Raw genomic sequence first — 19,437 nt, forward strand, 5'->3', positions numbered from 1 at the left:
GAGATCACTTGATCATTACCTATTGAATTCACTCCCTCTGGGAGACCTGGCATTGGCCACTGTCGGCAGACAGAATACAGGGCTGGATGGACCTTTGGTCTGACCCAGTATAGCCGTTCTTATGTTCTTATGTTAAGCCTGCCTCACAGGTGTTGCAGTGCAGATACACCCAAATGTTGGTGGACCTGATAGCAATCCAGTCAACAGCATGCAAGGTGCAGACACTTGGAGAGGCTGATGACTCAGAACAAGTACAATGAGATCACGATAACAAATTACTACCATTATAGCAGAGAGAGAAAAGAATATGAAATTGAATTAAGACAAATGCAGGTTGAGAGTAACCATACAATTGGACATTTGTTGACCTCTAAAGGCCTGAAAGTAGAGACAGAGAAAGTGAGGGCAATTAGATAAATGCCAAGACCCCACAAAGTTAAAGGAGTCCAATGATTCTTGGGAATAGCCAATTATAGAAAATTTACGATAATCCAGCACCTTTAGGACCCAGGGAGTGCCGGATTATCAGATATGCTGGAGTACCGGAAGGGGGGCTATGAGAGGTTGGCGGGGAACTGCACAGCGTGGGAGAGGCCGGCGCTACGGGACCAACTCAGCAGCACCCCAGCTGCTCTGCCACCGGCTTCTCCAAGTCCGCCGCTGGTCAGTTTCAGCAACAGCAGACTTGGGAAAGCCGGGGGCAGAGCAGCTGGGGTGCTCTGCCCCAGGGCTTCCCCAAGTCCACCACTGCTGAAACTGATCAGCGGTGGACTTGGGGAAGCCGGGGCAGAGCAGCTCCAATTGTCCGGCTGGCTGGAGCACTTCCGGGTTCCAGTTGGTGCCGGACCATCAGGAGTGCCGGACCACTGGATGCTGGACAATTGGAGTTTTACTGTATTTAGCAAAGTTTTACAGCAATTTGTTTGAGAGCTTCAAGCTCCTAAAGCAGGTGACTGATCAAGCCACCCTATAGGTGTGGACAGATCAACACAAGCACACATTTTGGAAATTAAAAGAGATTGCAAAGTCTCCCACTCTGAAATATTACAATACAGAGGAAGCTCTGATTCAGCAATGTGATGCAAATGAGTTGGGTCTAAGGGCTATCGTGCTGCAAAGGGTCAGCCTGTTACATTTGCAAACACAGCACTGTCTGTGACAGAGAATATCTGTGCTCTGATTGAAAAGGTGTTGCTAGGAATACTCTTTGGAACGGAGAAGTTTCACAAATGCACTTACAGTCGTACTGTGGTGTGGACATACAATCTTACTATAAACCTCTCAAATGCTTTTGGCCAAAACGTTTATTCATTCCACCAAAGTGCTTACAGTAGATGATGGTGCAAGTGCAGGGGTATGACATATAGACAGAGACTTGGTGTTGGCAGACCCTTTGAGCCGTGTCTACTTTCTGGAACTCACCAAAAGGCTGAGGTGGAGACAATAAATATGGTACTGATCTATAACAACGTAAGAGCGGTCATACTCGGTCAGACCAAAGGTCCATCTAGCTCAGTATCCTGTCTTTTGACAGTGGCCAATGCTAGATGCCCCAGAGGGAATGAACAGAACACGTGATCAACTGATCCATCCGATGTTGCCTATTCCCATCCTCCGACAAACAGAGGCTAGGGTCACCAACCCTACCTATCCTGGCTACTAGCCGTTGATGGGCCTATCCTCAATGAATTTATCCTGCTCTTTTTTGAATCCTGGTAAAGTCCTGACTACACAATATCCTCTGGTAAGGAGTTCTACAGGTTGACTGTGACGTGCATGAAGTACTTCCTTTTGTTTGTTCTAAACCTGCTACCCATTAATTTAATTTTGAGACCCGTAGTTCTTATGTTACGGGAACAAGTAAATAACTTTTCCTTATTCACTTTTTCCATACCAGTCATGATGTTACAGACTTCTATCATAGTCCCCCTTAGTCTGTCTCAGACGAAAGCAGTATAGAATGCTTCAGACATTGAAACTCATGATCCTACAAGAATGGCCAATGACAAAAAGCCAAGCCCCTAAAGGGATAACACCTTTCTTTCAGATATGAGAAAAACTGTGTATATTGTATAATATTTTGGAGGGAAAGACCAATTATTCCAGCAGTGCTTAGGAATAAGTTTAAACACAAAGTTCATTTGTCACATCTGAGATTTGAAGTTTGCAATAATGATCAGTGTAGATGAATTTTCCAGTTTTGGGGAGATAGACTATTTACCAGATACAGGATCCTGAATTGTCACATGGAAGATAAAAGCAGGCTTTGCACAGAGTGAGATACCAGACATCATGTGCTCCGATACTGGACCACAGTTTGTTTGAGAAGAGGACTGGAAGTTCAGTAAGGACTGTGATTTTGACCCCATAACATCTTCACCAGAGTATCCTGAGAGCAATGACAAAGTGGAATCAGTAGGAAAAGCTGCTACGAAACTGTTGAAAAAAAATGAAAACTGCAGAGGCTGATCCCTACATAGCACTGCTAGATCAGAGAAATATTTCCTCACAAGGCCTACATTGTAGTTTGTCCCAAAGATTGATGAGTCAGAGAATCAAGATACTCCCGCTGATGAACAGGCTCATAGTACTGAGTAGGGCTTGGATTCTTTTAAGGGCTCACTTCTGCCTTCTGCCCGCTACTTCTGGTTCTGCTCCAGTTGGCAGCCCGCACCTCACCCCAGCCCCGCTGCAAAGGCAGGGTCCTCAGAGCCAGGAGGCACAATGTGGGAGAGACCTGAGCAATGGTGTGCAGAGCAAAATGGCTGGGAGGGAACAGAATGTATGTGGGTACCTGGCCATGCAGAACTGTGTGGGAATGCTCTGAGGCAGGCATGCTGTTCAATGCTGGTTGGAACTGAATGGACGGTGGAGTTCTGAGGAGGCTGAAGAGCAGCAAGGTCTATTTGTAGGGATGAAGCAGAGTAAAAAAGCATGGGGAGAGACACTCAAAAAAAGCGGGAATGGAGCCTGCAAAGGAGAGAGGGATGTGGAAAAGCCGACCACCAGATGGGAGAGAGGAGGTCACTTGAGGCCCCTAAGGGAGGTGGAAAGGAAAGGAGGACCCAATGTGAGAAAGATATGGAATGACATGGATGGAGAGACCAAGGAAAGGACAGCCCAGGGGGTGAGCATGAAAGGAAAGGGGAACAGCAAGGAGAGGGAGAGAGAGAGAATGGGAGATACCTCTGGGATGAGAAGAGGAGCCCCAGGAAGGAGAGAGGTGCAGTCCTAGAAGAGGCAAGGATAAGGGTCAAAAAGGGAAGAAGGCTCCCAGGACAGAGATGGAGTGAGAGGGGAGAAAAGATAATTGGTGCCAACTACCTGCAGTGCCTACAGGACACTTGCAGGACTAGATACCCTCATCAGAGTCAGCATCCCCTAGCCACAGTGAGTATTCACAGAGCATGTCCCAGAGTCTCTCTCACCCCACTAATAACATAAAATTAGGAAGAGTAGGCTGGACACTCCTGATCTTGCCATAGTGAAAAAACAAGAAGAAGCCTTTTAACCAACACAACAAAAATCCTAATTTAAAAAATCCCTTCAACTCTTCATCATACCCCAATATAAAGCAAAAACCCAATTTAAAAACATCCTGGCTGTGTCTAGACTGGCCACTTTTTCCAGAAAAGCAGCCACTTTTCCGGAAAAACTTGCCAGCTGTCTACACTGGCCGCTTGAATTTCCGCAAAAGCACTGACGATCTCATGTAAGATTGTCAGTGCTTTTGTGGAAATACTATGCTGCTCCTGTTCGGGCAAAAGTCTTTTTCCGAAAAACTTTTGCGCAAAAGGGCCAGTGTAGACAGCAGAGATTTGTTTTCCGCAAAAAAGCCCCGATCGCGAAAATGGTGATGGGGGCTTTTTTGCGGAAAAGCACCTCTAGATTGGCCACGGACACTTTTCCGCAAAAAGTACTTTTGCCAAAAAGCGTCCTGCCAATCTAGACGCGCTTTTCCGAAAATGCTTTTAACGGAAAACTTTTGCCAAGAGCACTTGTAAGGAAAAACTTTTGTTCCGTAGACCCTTTGACAAGAGCACTTGTAAGGACAGTACCACAGTCATATCTGTAATAACTAAGTAAATAGTTTAATATGGATCTTTCACGCTAATATTAAACAATATACAAATAAAATATTTCACTATATCAGCATCTTAGAATGCCTAAAGGCTTCTGGGCAACTGTTGTCTTTGAAAATCAGGATGACATGGTGTTGTACGGGTGAATGACACTTCATTTGAATACACCATATATATTACAAGTTTGCACTAATATATTGCCTTTGCTCACGGAACCTAAAATCTCTTTTACAAAGTTACAATCTCTATTTAGCAGATACGATAACTCAAATATGAAGACCTGTGTTTTCACTACTACTTTTGAGGGCTCAATGTGAGAAAACAAGGTGTCTGAATTTAAATAGCCAAAACTGAGGGGCACAGAAGTCATAAACATGACTGAAAGTTTTGGGCTGAAGTGCCTTGCCTAAGGCAGCGTAGTTAATCAATGTGACGGAAAAGAGCCCAGACTCTCATTCTCATGCCCAACCACTAGACGTTCTACCTCCCTAATATTTTCTTCACATGTATATAATGTAGTTTTAGGCACCCATTCAATAGTCTGGATTCCTATCTCATAGGTAAATGCACAATATACAAAAGGGCTGTTCGCAGATTTAATTATCACATCCTTGAGTCCACTTCCTCAATACCCTAAGAAGAAAGAAAGAAATATGGGGTTTGAGGGTACCTGGCAGGCTAATCAATTCAGGCTTTGGCAGACAAAGAGCTTGTAATTTTGACAAACTGAAAATGGGTTCACATTCAGGTACTGAAATGCACAGAGACTTTTCCTACTTTTCTAATATCTGTAAGATTAAAAAAAAATACACGATGAACCTCGTGTGTGCCATTCTTTGTAAAGGTTGACATCTTAATTTGGCTCTCAGAATAAACATTGCTGCTTGTGGAAAAAAAAATATTACAATGGTTGATAAGCCATCACTAGTTGGTAAATATCAGTCTAAATGACAAATTATATTTAAAAAAGTCAATAAATGACATATCCCATGAGTCAAACCTGCATGAGCCTATTTGTACTATGCTAATTATGTCTTTGGATTTTTCTCTGAAAATTAAAAGCTTTTCTTAAAAGTAACTTCACATCCAATACAAGCTGTAAAAAAGTATATCATCTTTAATATGATAGCTTTGAGATTTGTCTGTTCACAAACATGGTACAATGCATAGATTTTTTGAAAGTGTTAGATCTTTAGCAAATACAAACATTACTAATCTCAGCCAACTTTGAAAATTATGTGGTTTTTTAAATTTGCTTTAGGTTTTTTCCCCCCAATGGATCCATGTTTAATGGTTGTAAATAATATCCACAGAATTCTGCCTTTTCTTTATTCACATAGTTTAAAGTGCTCTTAAAAGAGTAATTAAACAGGTAAAATCAATAGACTATGGAACATTTCTTAAAATATAAAAGCCCTTGTATACAACACACACACACACACACACAACCACTACATGAAATGGATTGAACAGATAGTTTAAAATAAAAGTTAACTGTTACAAGCAGATCTACAAAATTTTCAATTTTTGTTGTGTTATGCCAATAGCTGTGTTTTACAGATTGACTTTTAAAAGACCACAAATAACTACTAAAATACTCTATCATTAAAGAACAATCAGCATTTTGGAGACTACAGAAATCAGTGTCACTTTCACGGCAGAAGGAGGCAGGATGACATTATGCAATCTTACCTTTTTATAACATTTAAGGATGCCGGAAGGGGGAGAGGCCAGTAGCTGTTTTTGGTGTTATGCACACACTTCCCTAATAAATCCCATTGGCATTCTACCTGGGTTTGGCATGCTGACTATTTACAAGTTTCCTCTTACAAAGTCAATACTTTAGGAGACAATAAAAAAAACATATCCAGGACTGGAGGACAGATCACTAGGTCTCTTGCATTACACACACGGAGTGTAAATGGCAAACAATATCAGTTGATATTTATGCCATATGGTTTCAGTCTCTTTACATACTAGCTCTGCAGAGCCTGATGCATACAAATTCGCTCCACAGAACCCTACAAAGGAGGAGGTCCCAATACAATTAGACAAATTATGCCAAAAAGTTGACATACATGGATGAAATCTCACAATTGTTAATTTTACAAGAGAACCTGGGAAATTGTACTTTGATCTAAATGGTCAAAAAGTAATCTTCAAATAATCAGTGCTGTCAAACTCAAAACACATATAATGTGTTATATTTTGTATTTCAGTCCCTGATCTGATCATACATTTTCAGAAGACTTGCGACCTTCCAATAATACAAATATTGAAGAAAAAAATAAATCATGGAGAAAGAGGCAGCGATCTGTGCCTAATCGAATTACTTCTATATCTTTAAATGCAATCGCGTTAAACCGTGTTCATTAAATATATGAATAGTATTTAGCATGACACACGGTACCGTGACTCTGGTCCAGTGGTATAAGGGAGTAGAAATCTGTGTATTTTTACACCGTTTTTAGAAAGTTGCCTCTTCAATCTTTCCACGTGGCCATTCCATACTCATAGAAATCACTGCTAAAAACACAAGCTTGGACTCTTTATGCACCGGACAGAATTTTGGTTGCTCTTCTCTGGATATCAAAATTACTGGCTTTCTCATATTCCATGTTATTCCAAGATATAGACATGAAAAAAATTGTATTGTCCTTCCCTTGTCCCAAAACTGCAATTTGCACTTTGATAGAATAATAAAGGAGCTGTTGTCCCTCATTCAGAGATTAATATAAATCAGTTGTGTCTGTTTCTCTGTAAGGGGCGTGGAACTCAGCAGTCAATCAGCTCACTCTGTTTACAGTTAATTTACAGCTGTTCAGCTTGCCCGCCCTTTTAATCTACTGGGAAAAGCAAGTTATTTTTTAGCCTTATTTAGTAACAGTCGTTGGGAGCCCATAAACTTTCCACAACATGGCTGACAGTTTGCAGCTTACAAAGTTTTATTACCTAAGATGTCAGTCCCAAAATTATGATTTATTAAAAATATCAAGGCAGACCCTGGGCTAAATTGGCAGATGAGTTTACATAACTGGCTTTTCACAAGTCATAGTTCTATAACACTAGGGCCGTGTCCAGACTCAGGGGTTTTTTCGGGAAAAGTAGCCTTTTCCCGAAAAAACTTCCCCTGCGTCCAGACTCAAGCCGCGTTCTTTCGAAATTATTTCGAAAGAACGCAGCTTTTCTTTCGATGGCGGTAAACCTCATTTCACGAGGAAGAACGCCTTCTTTCGAAAGCTCCTCTTTCGAAAGAAGGCGTTCTTCAATGTAAAGAGGCCGTCTTCGAAAGAGAGCATCCAGACTCGCTGGGTGCTCTCTTTCGAAAAAGCGGATTTCTCTTTCGAAAGATCCGCCTGCAGTCTAGACGCGATCTTTCGAAAGAGGCTCTTTCGAAAGATGCTTTCGAAAGAGCCTCTTTCGAAAGAAGCCTGCAGTCTAGACATAGCCTAGTTTACAATAGGCTGAGAACTGAAGTGTCTCTGACTATTTTTGGTACGTTTCTTTCTCATTATCCACTTTTCTGTCTCCTTCCTTCTCTCTCTTTCTTTTTAAAGTGTCACTTATCGGAAAACCCACAGACAATATCTCTCCAAAAAAGAAAACTATTCACCTAGTTTAGGACTTTACTCCCACTATGGAATCATACCTTTGGAATTTGGATGGGAGTATTATCAAAAAGGAGAAGCACCTAATAGATGATCCAGAGTATTTCTTTTCCTGCATGCAACTTCATCGGTGGAAAAGCAGCTATGGGAGGAAAAGCCATTAGCAAGACCTAAAGTACTTTTCTAAAGCTCTACTGGATCTCTTCACTCAATCTAAGTTAATTCTCCTATTTTATCCTCCTTTATAGGACTAAGTAGAACGAGGGGATACAGGTCAGCCTTTGTTTAAATGTGAATGACCTAAATCTAAAATCAAAGCAACCATAAATCAGGGTTGTGTAAAACCCTCCAGAAACATGAGAAATATCTACAACAAGCCTAACCAGAAACCAGGGGCAAGATCTTTTTTGAGCAACAAAACTGATCTCCGCCACTCCTTGTCTATGACTTGCAACTGAATCCTCTGGGTTCTTTCTTGTTTCCATCTGCTCGGGCAGTCTGTAGCAGGAGTGAGTCCAGCAATGTATATCAACACTGGCTGTATTTCTCCTACCAAGCCAAAATGGGCTGATGACAGAGTAAAGCAACAGAAGTAACATAAGCAATTTGATTTCAGAAAACATTATCCAGCATGAAGCTGTGCCTCTCACAGCCAAAAAAATAAGCTTTTCTACCATATAGACATCATCGACCACTGTCCAGATTTTCTCCTATTGTAAACCATTTCCATGTCACTCGGCACCTATGGTAAAAAAAACGGCCTCAAATTGCAACATTTCAGATAATTTGGCAAACTTCGCAGAATGAGGTCTCTTTGCCTAGTTACTGAATTCAAACAAATCTATGCTGAACTACAAAACTGAGTTTCATCCCATTATGGAGGGATCTGCCACTCAGAATAAAACTTCATTAATGCCTCTTTCCATTCCCCTCACAGACTCACTTAAAAATGATGGAAAAATAGCCCTGCAAGATCTTGTTTTGTTTTACTTTTGAAAGTTAATCAAGTTGAGAGATGGATTAGTGATGGTACAGTCCCATAATCCTGGCTGGGTAAAGTTAGGCCTGGAAGCCATTTCACTGTTTTCAGAGGGGAATTGTGTTCTAGTCTCAACAACATCCACACTTGATCGACATGCATATGGTCTTCCAGCTGCTTGCATGTGTAACCTTCTGTTAGGGTAATATGGCACCTGCAGCAACTGGCTAGATTCTGGCCCCAAGGGGGTTCACAGGCTCTTCAATTTGCAGTGGATGTAAGACAACGTCATTCAGACCACCCGTAGAGTGAACAAAATGGAAGACAAAGTCCTGCAATACTGGACAAACCGAATCTGCCAAAGCAGAAGGCACAAACGGAGAAGTCAGTCGGTTAACACCAGCACAACCAGAGGGTGAAGGGCAGCGGTTGTATGTGTGACACCGCAATATTCCCTGTGAAACATCGAGAAAACAAGAAACTTATCTTGTCTTCCTCCCTCTCCTGAGCTGAACTGCTCCCTTGCATGCAGGCCATAACGTCAAAGTTGACTGATTCACTACTGAACCAGAGGAAAACTGAAGCAATGTCAGGTAATTTTGCTGAATATATTTTGCACTACAGTATTTTCTAGTTTGGGGGGACAGCATTATGTAGTATAGTCTCACACAAACCCAAAGTCTGGAGAAAATTCCCTATTAGCATGCAAAACCATGCCTACTTCAGGATTTATTTCACCTTCTTCTGAAGAAGCTGATACCGGCCAGTCAGAGAGAGCCAAGTGAGCTAGACAGAATAGTGGTATGATCCACTCTCAGTATTCCTATATGTTCTTGTTATGCATATAAGCTTGGAAGAACTTGATAATTTTATAACATTGATGCATGATGTCAATGTTTATTTTTAAGCCTTTTTTCAATCAATTTTTAAATTTTCACCAGAGTGGGAAATTATGGGGAAGCGCAACATCAGAGAGTAATTATGTAATGATATAACATTGTGATTCGAAAAGTTAAAGCGTTCAAGTCATGTAACAATTTAAACTCAAACTAGCAACGTCATATGTCAAAATAAACAGCCTTAAATCAAAACGCTAATTAGTTCTCAAGCAATATTATTTTGTTACTTTGCCTATTGGTAAATGAAGATTGTTATTAATGGAAATATTTTGGCAGTTTGTGTGCGTACAGTGAAATCAACATTTATACATATTTACTGATAAAAATCCATCATTCCAGGCATTTATATGTATGTATCAGGCTGTAATTAGGTTTGATACAAAGCAAGCCCATCTCTAAACTTAATTCATCTCTTAATTTTAAAAAATGATGTGTTCTGCAAGAGAGTAGAGGGAAGAGAATATCCATAGTAAACTTCATGTTGATCAGTTACACACAGCACAGTACAAAGTTGTATTCTCCTTGAGTAGTTATCCTCTCAGATTTCATATCGTAAGAGACTCAGACAGATCCTTTAAAAAATATTAAGCACCTCAGCTTCCTTAAACAAACTTCAAACAGACTAACTCGTTATCCAACCTGCTTAGGGCATACAGGAAAGCAAGAAGGTCTTTCTTGTATGTCAATACCCCACATTGTAAGAAGCAAACTAGAAAGTACCATCTAGAGCAGTGGTTCCCAACCGCCAGTCTGCGAATCGCTGGCTGCTGGGCTGTGGCACACTACCTGAGCTTAGGGGCAGGTGTCGCTAAGGATGTTAAATTGCAGTTATCTGGCTAATTGTGTAGTCGATACAATTTGTATTGACTACACGATTAGTTGATAAGGGCCACTCTGCAAAGCCACAGCAGGGGTAGCTCCAGGATCCGGCTAGAGCCAGGTCTGAGCAGTCCCATCTTGTGCTGGCTACGGGGGCCACCCATGCTGTGGCTCTGCACTTTAAATGGCGTTAGAGCCACCGGGCTCTTCCTACATTTATAATGTAGAAATGCAGGGTCCTGGGCCAGGGCTGGCCACTATGAACAGAGTGTGCCAGACTAGAGAGGTTCCACCTATAATAATAATATCTAGCTCATACATAAATAACTCTTTGTTGGTACAGTTCAGCATGCTTTACAAAGGAGGTCAGTACTATTAACCCATTTTACAGACGGGTAAAGTGACACGCAGAGCAGTAAACTGACTTGTCCAAGCTCTCTCAGAACCCCAGTAGTGGCAAACCAGTAGATATTGAGAGCTCTGTCCACTAAGCCACACTGCCTCCAGGTAACCTGCGGGGGAAATTTGGTGACATTCTATGGCCTGTGTTATATGAGAGAGCAAGAAAAATCTAATGGACCTTTTCTAGCCTATTAATTTATTCAGTTATTTATAAAACTGAAATAGAAGTCTTAAACTATCAATTCACCAACAGGCAACTAAGCAGATCTTCAAGATTTCTTCTGCTGACCAGACCACATATGCTGTCCCTTAGGCTACTACAACACTTAGGGTGCGTCTACACAGCACCCTAAGCTTGAACTAAGATATGGAATTTGTGCTTCGCAAATTGCGTATCTTATTTCAAATCTATTTTGAAATAATGAGCTATTTCGAGCTATCCCTTATCCCTCATGCAACGAGGTTTACCAGGATGGCAAAATAGCACACCCATGGCTTGTGGAGATGCAGGGTGGCTATTTTGGGATACCTACAGTATCTCGAAATAGACATGCAGCGTAGACATACCCTTAGTAACAATAATTAGTGTTAGGAAAGTAGTTAATATATTTTAGTGTTATTTAACAACTTAAAACAGTTAGTGTTAACAACACATGAGACAACCACCTCTTCATGGACCACCACCACGTGTTCCAACAGGTAGAGATGTTACTATGGTGAATCAAAGGACCTTGCCAATTCTTTAAACTTTCCCATTAATTATCTGTTTCACATCTAAGGGCAGGGGAAGGTCACCAAAAATGATATCACGGCATTGTCTTTACCATGGCCCGGTGTGAAATCCAATTGTCAGTAATCACGATGTTGGCAGAAGGCATGGCCTGTCTGGAGCTTGGAACTATCACCTGCTTAATAAACTTTGCAAGAAAAACAAGACTGGAAAGTGGTAGTTGGCTGAACAGAATTCAACACAAGCTTTTCCACAACTCAGGGTGTTGTCAGCTTGCGATTTCAGCAGGAAGATGGAAGCACAGCTAACCTCAATAATAGACCCAAATGTTCACTAGCCATGAAATGATGCCAAGGAGGAAAGACACAATGAAGTGCATGCTTTGCAGTGCCTCCAGCTTCTACAACTCCATTATCGCAGACTCCACCAAGGCAGTGGACAGGAAGTCGACAGAAACAGATTGGCATTAGATGATTCCCTTTTCTGTATACATCACATTTTCTTCTTATGAAGAGTGCTGACCTAGGGATGTTAAATATCGGTTAATTGAATAGTCGATTAACCTCATGAACTCTTATCAGCTACTCGACTATTCTATAATCCCGGGGGTGAGGCCAGCCAACAGAAGCAGCAGCATGAGGTGCCAGGCTGGAGCTGGTCTATGAAGGGAGCCAGTTTAAAAACCAGCTCCCCTCATGGACCATTGCCCCATGCTGCTACTTCTGATATAAAAGCAGCAGCGCAGGATGGCAGCAGCCCCTGTCTAGGGTAGGGTCTGAGCTCTCGGACCCGGTACAAGTTGGAACTGAGCCAGGCTGCCTGCCCGCCTGGCTCCTAATACACTTTAAATGCAGCACTGCAGCAGAGGGTAGGTCCTGGAACTGTCACAAGCCAGGACTGAGGTGGGCTCCTGGACAGCCTGCTAAAAAATTTACTGGCAAGGGAGGATGGAAAATGTGTGTAGTTATAGCATTAACTGATCAGCTTTTGTTTATCGGTTAATTGACTGCACTATTACATCCCTATGCTAATCTGGAATTGAGAATAAGAGAAGCACAGTGGAGACTCAAATCTTGAGTGAGGACGAGGAGAGGGTGAGAGAAAAAGCAACAGAAGAATTTGAGGCTGCAGTACAAAGGTTTGAGAAGTTTTAAAGGAGGGCCAGAAGCAGATTTAGAGCTTCTCGAGGGCCGTGTCCAGACTCAGGGGTTTTTTCGGGAAAAGTAGCCTTTTCCCGAAAAAACTTCCCCTGCGTCCAGACTCAAGCCGCGTTCTTTTGAAATTATTTCGAAAGAACGCGGCTTTTCTTTCGACGGCGGTAAACCTCGTTTCACGAGGAAGAACGCCTTCTTTCGAAAGTTCCTCTTTCGAAAGAAGGCGTTCTACAATGTAAAGAGGCCGTCTTCGAAAGAGAGCATCCAGACTCGCTGGGTGCTCTCTTTCGAAAAAGCGGATTTCCTCTATCGAAAGATCCGCCTGCAGTCTAGACGCGATCTTTCGAAAGAGGCTCTTTTGAAAGATGCTTTCGAAAGAGCCTCTTTCGAAAGAAGCCTGCAGTCTAGACATAGCCTAAGAAGGTAACTCAGGGGTTAAACAGAAGATAGAAATAACAAGGCAAATACAAATAAGGTGGTTAATAACAAAATGTGTTGTTTTAAAACTAATCTTAAGAAAACATTACCGAGGTAATTTTAGCAGGCATTCTTATCAAGGCTCCCCGTTGACACTAAAGGTTAAGTGCTTTACAGTTTACCACAACTCTGGTTTTAAAAACAGATGTAAATAGATAGATCAGGCTTATAAGACTGCAAGAGCAGTGCCAGAAACTTAAAAAACAAAGCAACCAACCCCATGCCTGTAATTTTAATAACTGATATACTGCCATTGCTCCAGGGGGAACTTACACTGATAAAGACTGCGAAATCTGGGAAGCAACGCAAGCAATGTGTAATTCTCACATTTCCTCACATGCGAAAGTCATTTAAGAATTGTATTGTCTGGGATCATGCATATTCAAGCAAGGAGAGTTCTCCACAGAAATCAAAAGATGAGTAGGGATAGCTCTCTCAGCCTCCCTCTAGAAATTTTGCAAATCTGGTGCATTTTGCAATGTATGAAGGTTTGATTGGTGAAATGCTTGCTTTTTTGCACAGCTACTTATGGATGTGAATTCTGGGAAACTAATGCTGCTGACAAGAAGAAAACTGAAGCCTGACAGATGTGGTTCTGGCAAACACTCATATATCTCGTGGACAGGAACGATGACAAATGCCTATGTTAGAAATGTGAATAAAAGCAGGGTTTCCTTTAAAATAAACTTGTCGTGTAAGGATCCGATCTTGTAACCCTTCTTTGTGGGAGCAGTCCCAATGAAGTAAAAAAGATTAACATGGGTTTATCTTGGCAGTATCTGTTGGAGGATTAATCACAAAAAGTGCAATCTTATCTTCCCATTTTGCATTCCCTTTCTCTCAAAAATGAACTATAAAATACCCAATGGTCCTAATACCACCTATGGACCTATCCTACATGACCTTGCTGCAACAGTTCAATTTTCTCTCTGTTTGTATCTAATGCTATTCTTACCTCATTCATACCACAGGATTTTAATTTCTTTTAGGTGATATCTTTGACAAATGAAACCTTTTGTTTTTAAGCCAACTTGCAATCTGATTTAAAGGGACAATATCAAGATAAAAATATAAGTCAGATCCCAGTCACAAAACATCAGTCTATATTAAAGAGGCAATGCTAATTTACACCAGCTGAGTTTCTGGGGGATGAGAGGGGGTTATCTGCTTCTTTTATTCTCCACCTGGTAACTGTCTACTCTTCTCAACTCCTCCTTTCCCCCCTCCCTTCAGACACATGGAGGAAGGGTTATCTTCCAGCTGGAGCAAACCCATTACTAGGAATACAGGATTGATGACTGCTGACTAATGTTGGTATTATTCAACGTTGTCTCTGGCTTTGTACAGACGTGACACAACCCTGCTAGTTCTTTCCAGAACACAGTAATTCTGTAATACAATTTCATAAAATCATACAACATTCAGAAGGGTTCTTTGGCACTGGCCCCACATTCTTAAAGCAACCTGTCTTAGTTTAGCAGTAACTTGAACCTGAAATAGTTTGAAATCGGATTTATTGTTCACTGTTTGTTTTGGGAGCAGTTTCTGCTTCACCAAGTTTGAACCATGAAACTCAGATGGGTCAGTTTTGTTTTCTGGTTCTCCTGCATGAAGCATAAGGCTGTTGGGTTGGATATTACAAGAGGTAGAAGTTTAAGTCCAAATGCAAACCTAATTAAATTTAATGTAATTTACATGAATGATGTTTCTCATAATTAATTTGTGTAAAAAAATTGTACCGAGTTTGCATTGTACCGAGTAACTCTCGCTCATTTTTTGTTTCTTAAAATGCCACATTAATACCCACGATGCCCTTACAAATAAAGTTGTTCCTTTTAATAATAATTCTCCTTCAGTTGTGTGTCAATTGGCTGATATTGCCACCCAGTGCTTTTATGGATTACCAGCTTAAGAAAGAAGACACTAAAGCACTGGAGAATCAGTTCAATGGGCATACAGGTAATGAGCTTTCATTAGAAAACAAATATCTATCGGAGGGGGAATACACTAAGTGAGATCTTAGAATTTTATTCTTACCAATACAAAGGCTTCCCAGATCACCTCTGGACTCTCTGGCAGTAACATAGGGCTGGGCTACAGGCAATGGGTTTTTTTGCCTAACCATTTAGGAACAAAGATTGATAGATTGAGGACTTTGGAGATTAGTTTAATGACAATATCATAATTATTTGCAAAGGTTGTAATATGCTCAGAATATTAACATAAGAACAACCACACCTGGTCAGACCAAAGGTCCATCTAGCACGGTATCCTGTCGTCCGACAGCGGCCAATGCCAGCTGTCCCAAGGGAATGAACAGAACAGGTAATCATCAAGTGATCCATTTCCTGACATACTCTTCTAGCAGCTGACAAACAGAAGCTAAGGACCCTATCCATGCCATGCTGTCTACTAGCTATTGATGGACCTATCCTCCATGAATTTATCCTGCTCTTTTTTGAATCCTGTTAAAAGTCCTGGCCTTTACAACATCCTCTGGCAAGGAGTTCCACAGGTTGACTGCGTGTTGTGTGAAGAAATACTTCCTTTTTAAAATTAATTTATTAGTTTGTCTGTTTGCTTATTAATTTCATTTCATGAGTCCTAGTTCTTGTGTTATGACAGGGGTGGGCAAAGGGTCCTCTGCAGGCTGGATCCAGCCTGCCAAGCCAGTGGATCCAGCCCGTTGCTGCCCTGCCATTTCCCTACCCCCAGGCCAATCAGGACCTGGGGGCAGGGGAGCACGTGAAGTCTCCTCACCCCCGCAGAGCGTGTGGCAGCTAGAGAGACACGCTGCCCGTTTTAAAACTGCTGGCTTTTCTCTCTAGCTGCCGCACGCCTTTGGCAGTGGGGGGAGCTTTACGTGCTCCCCACCCCCAGCCAATCAAGGTCTGGGGGTGGGGACTGTGCAAAGTCTCTCGTGTCCTTTCCCCACCCTGCGAGGGCATGCAGCGGCTAGAGAGACACGTTGATTTTAAATAGCCAGCATGTCTCTAGCCACCAGGGGTGTGTGTGAGGAGACTTCGCGTGCTCCCCTGCCTCCAGACCGTGATTGGCTTGGGGGCAGGGGAGTGGCAGGACGGCTGCGGGACAGATCCACCAGCTTAGCAGACTAGATCCGGCCTGCAGAGGGCTCTGTGCCCACCCTTGGGCTAGAGAGACATGCTGGCTGTTTTAAAACAGCCGCCATCTCTCTAGCTACCGCACGCTGTTGCAGGACGAGGAGTCTTTGCGCGCTCCCTCGCTCCCAGACCCAGATTGGCCTGGGGTCAGGGACAACGCACGAGGTCTCCTCCCGCTAGGCACCTACAGGAAATGCCAGCTGTTTTAAACCAGCTGGCGTTTCTCTCTAGGAGGTGGGGGGAGGGAGGGAAAGAGGGTGAAGACTTCTCGTGCTCCCCCCCCAGGCCAATCGGGGGGGGGGTATGAGAAGTCTCCTGGCCCCACCCTTTCCTCCCAAGGTGATCCCCTTTTAAAAAGTATTGCCCACCCCTGTGTTACGAGGAGTAAATAACACTTTTATATTTACTGTTTCCACACTTGTCATGATTTTATAGACCTTAATCAGAGCCTCCCTTAGTCATCTCTTTTTCAAGCGGAAAAGTCCCAGTCTGATTAACCTCTCCTCATATGAGCACTGTTCCATGTGCCTAATTATTTTTGTTGCCCTTTTCCAATATATCTTGCTTAAAATGGGACGATCACATCTGTACACAGTATTCAAAATGTGAGCATACCATGGATTTATATGAAGGCAATATGATACTTCCTATCTTACTCTATCCCTTTCTTAATAATTCCCAACATTTTGTTTGTTTGGGGTTTTTTTGGACTGCACTGCACATTGAGTAGAGTTTTAAGAGAACTATTCACAATGACTCCAAGTTTTTTCATGCACACTGGAAAATATAATCCCAACTATACATACAATATGAGAGGGAGACTAATATAGCTACAACCACTCAAGAGAGAGATCCTGGAGTCATTGTGGATAGTTCTCTAAAAACATCCACTCAGTGTGCAGCGGCAGTCAAAGCAAACAGAATGTTAGGAATCATTAAAAAAGGGATAGAAAAGAAGACAGAGAATATTTTATTGCCTCTCTATAAATCCATGGTACGTCTTGAATATTGCATGCAGATGTGGTCGCTTAATCTCAAAAAGATTATTAGCATTGGAAAAGGTTCAGTAAAGGGCAACAAAAATGATTAGGGTGTTTGGAATGGGTCACATATGAAGAGAGATTAAAAAGACTAAGACTTCAATTTAGAAAAGAGACTAAAGGGGGCTATGATAGAGGTCTATAAAATCATAACAGGTATGGAGAAAGTGAATAAGGAAAAGTTATTTACTTGTTCCCATAACATAAGAACTAGGGGGTCACCAAATGAAATTAAAAGGTAGCAAATTTAAAACAAACAAAATGAAGTTTTTTTTCATGCAGCGCATAGTCAACCTGTGGAACTCCTTGCCAGAGGATGTTGTGAAGACCTGGACTTTAAGAGGGTTCAAAAAAGAACTAGATAAATTCAGGGAGATTAAGTCCATCAATGGCTATTAGCCGGAATGGGTCGGAATGATGTCCCTAGCCTCTGTTTGTCAGAGGCTGGAGAGGGATGACTTGATGACTACCTGTTTCTGTCTACTCCATGTGCGGGCATCTGGCATTGGACACTGTAGGAAGACAGGAGATTGGGCTAGATGGACCTTTGGTCTGACCCAGTACCACTGTTCTTATGTTCTTCAGCTTTCTTTCTTGAGTGGTAACAGCGAATTTAGACCCCATCATTTTATATGTATAGTTGAGATTATACATATAAGGGGGGACAGGGAGCGGTGCCATCCCCCCATCCCCCATTTTAAAAGTGGGAAGACTATGCCCTTCTGCTTTTTACGGGCCAGAAAGATGAGAAATGGAAGAAGGGAAAAGAGGACATGGTGGGGGCAGGCTTGTGGGGGGAAGAAGAGGGTGTGGGAGCAGGGCCCCAGGAGAACAGGCAGTGCAAGGCAGGGACTCAGGAACAAGGAGCAGGGTGAAGGTGAGGCCTCAGGGGCCTGGACAACAGCATGGTGGGGGGGTGGGGGGGCTCAGTTTGGGTACCTGTGGTCCTCCCACCTTTACAGCATGCCCACCACTCCTGCACTGAAGCTTTGCAAGCCTGCTGTAAGGCTAACTTAAATTTGGGTCATTACCTGCTACAAAGCAAATATCAAACCAATTATTTTCCACTCTACGAACATGCACCTATGTAAACCAACAGGAAGGAGCTCAGAGAAGGGCAACCCCCCCCCTCCCCCGAAAAAAAAAACCTGAAGGGCTTGACAGACAAATTTAAACCTCTATCTTATCTCCTGTAACCACATCCAAGTGAGAAAAGCCCTGTGCCAGTATGAAACCTCTGTGATTTCAGTGAGATGTTGCCCTCATGGATAGAATTACAAGACTGAAGCTTATGTACTAGATTCCTTTCCTTGAGAGAGTACTTTGGCAGGATGCACCCCTATATTCACACCCTACACACGTTTGCAACCTTCTTTGTACAAAATAGTCCTTGTAACGTATCATTTGGAAACAAAGCTGGCTCTGCTTTCTGTAAAGGGAGGATTACGCTATATTTTCAGCTTGTTTAATGTGCTAGCTGCTTTATTAAACAATTGTTCCGTTTAACAATTTTTAATAATGCAGCAATTTATTATCCACACAGGAATCTTGATTTAAGTGAAAAAGAATATGCTGGTTTTGCTCTCTGAAAATTTCCATAATAAAACACGGGGGAACCCTGCTTTTCTGATATAACTGGGATCAGGGCCAAATCAGATTATCCAAAATTGGGATAATATAGAGAATAGGCAGAAAGCTTCAGTCTCATGGGCTCGGGCTGTTGCCACAGGAAGCAAGGCGGCAAGACAAGATCTGGGCTCAGTACCAAGAGGAGGAAGCCGCATTCAGTGAATGAAGGAAGGAAGAAAAAGAAAGAAAGAAGAATTCCAAAAAGAAAATATAAAATTGACAGAAGTGAACTGATTTTAACAGAAAAATTTTACACAGAGCTTTAAATCCTTGGCTCTGTATACAGCATTTTTAGAAAGAAGTGGAAAGCAATGGAGGTAAATATGGCCTATTCCAATATACAATACAAGAAAACAGGGAGGGGAGGGAACAAAAAACCCAAGCCCTACAATATGCCTTCTTCTGCACCTATTGGACTTGTAAGCAGGGGCTGAACTGCTGCTTGCTGTCAGCCAGCTGAAAGGAGGGGTGGGTGTGCCCACTACAGTTGTTTAGC

At 42.2% G+C, this 19,437-nt stretch overlaps 1 protein-coding gene across 5 annotated transcripts in view; it reads right to left on the reverse strand.

Moving 5' to 3' along the window:
- RBM20 (RNA binding motif protein 20) overlaps nt 1–19,437 on the reverse strand; it is a 199,931-nt gene that overhangs the window by 64,598 nt on the left and 115,896 nt on the right. Inside the window, exon 1 of one of the 5 annotated variants that reach the window (XM_075935487.1) lies at nt 5,775–6,097. The exons of the other annotated variants lie outside the window; for them this stretch is intronic. The gene's annotated coding sequence lies outside the window, so the exon portion shown is untranslated. Of the gene's footprint in view, nt 1–5,774; nt 6,098–19,437 lie in introns of those variants that run through there. 5 annotated transcript variants of the gene reach the window in all.

Source organism: Pelodiscus sinensis, chromosome 8 (assembly GCF_049634645.1).
Source record: "Pelodiscus sinensis isolate JC-2024 chromosome 8, ASM4963464v1, whole genome shotgun sequence".
Taxonomy (NCBI): Eukaryota; Metazoa; Chordata; order Testudines; family Trionychidae; genus Pelodiscus; species Pelodiscus sinensis.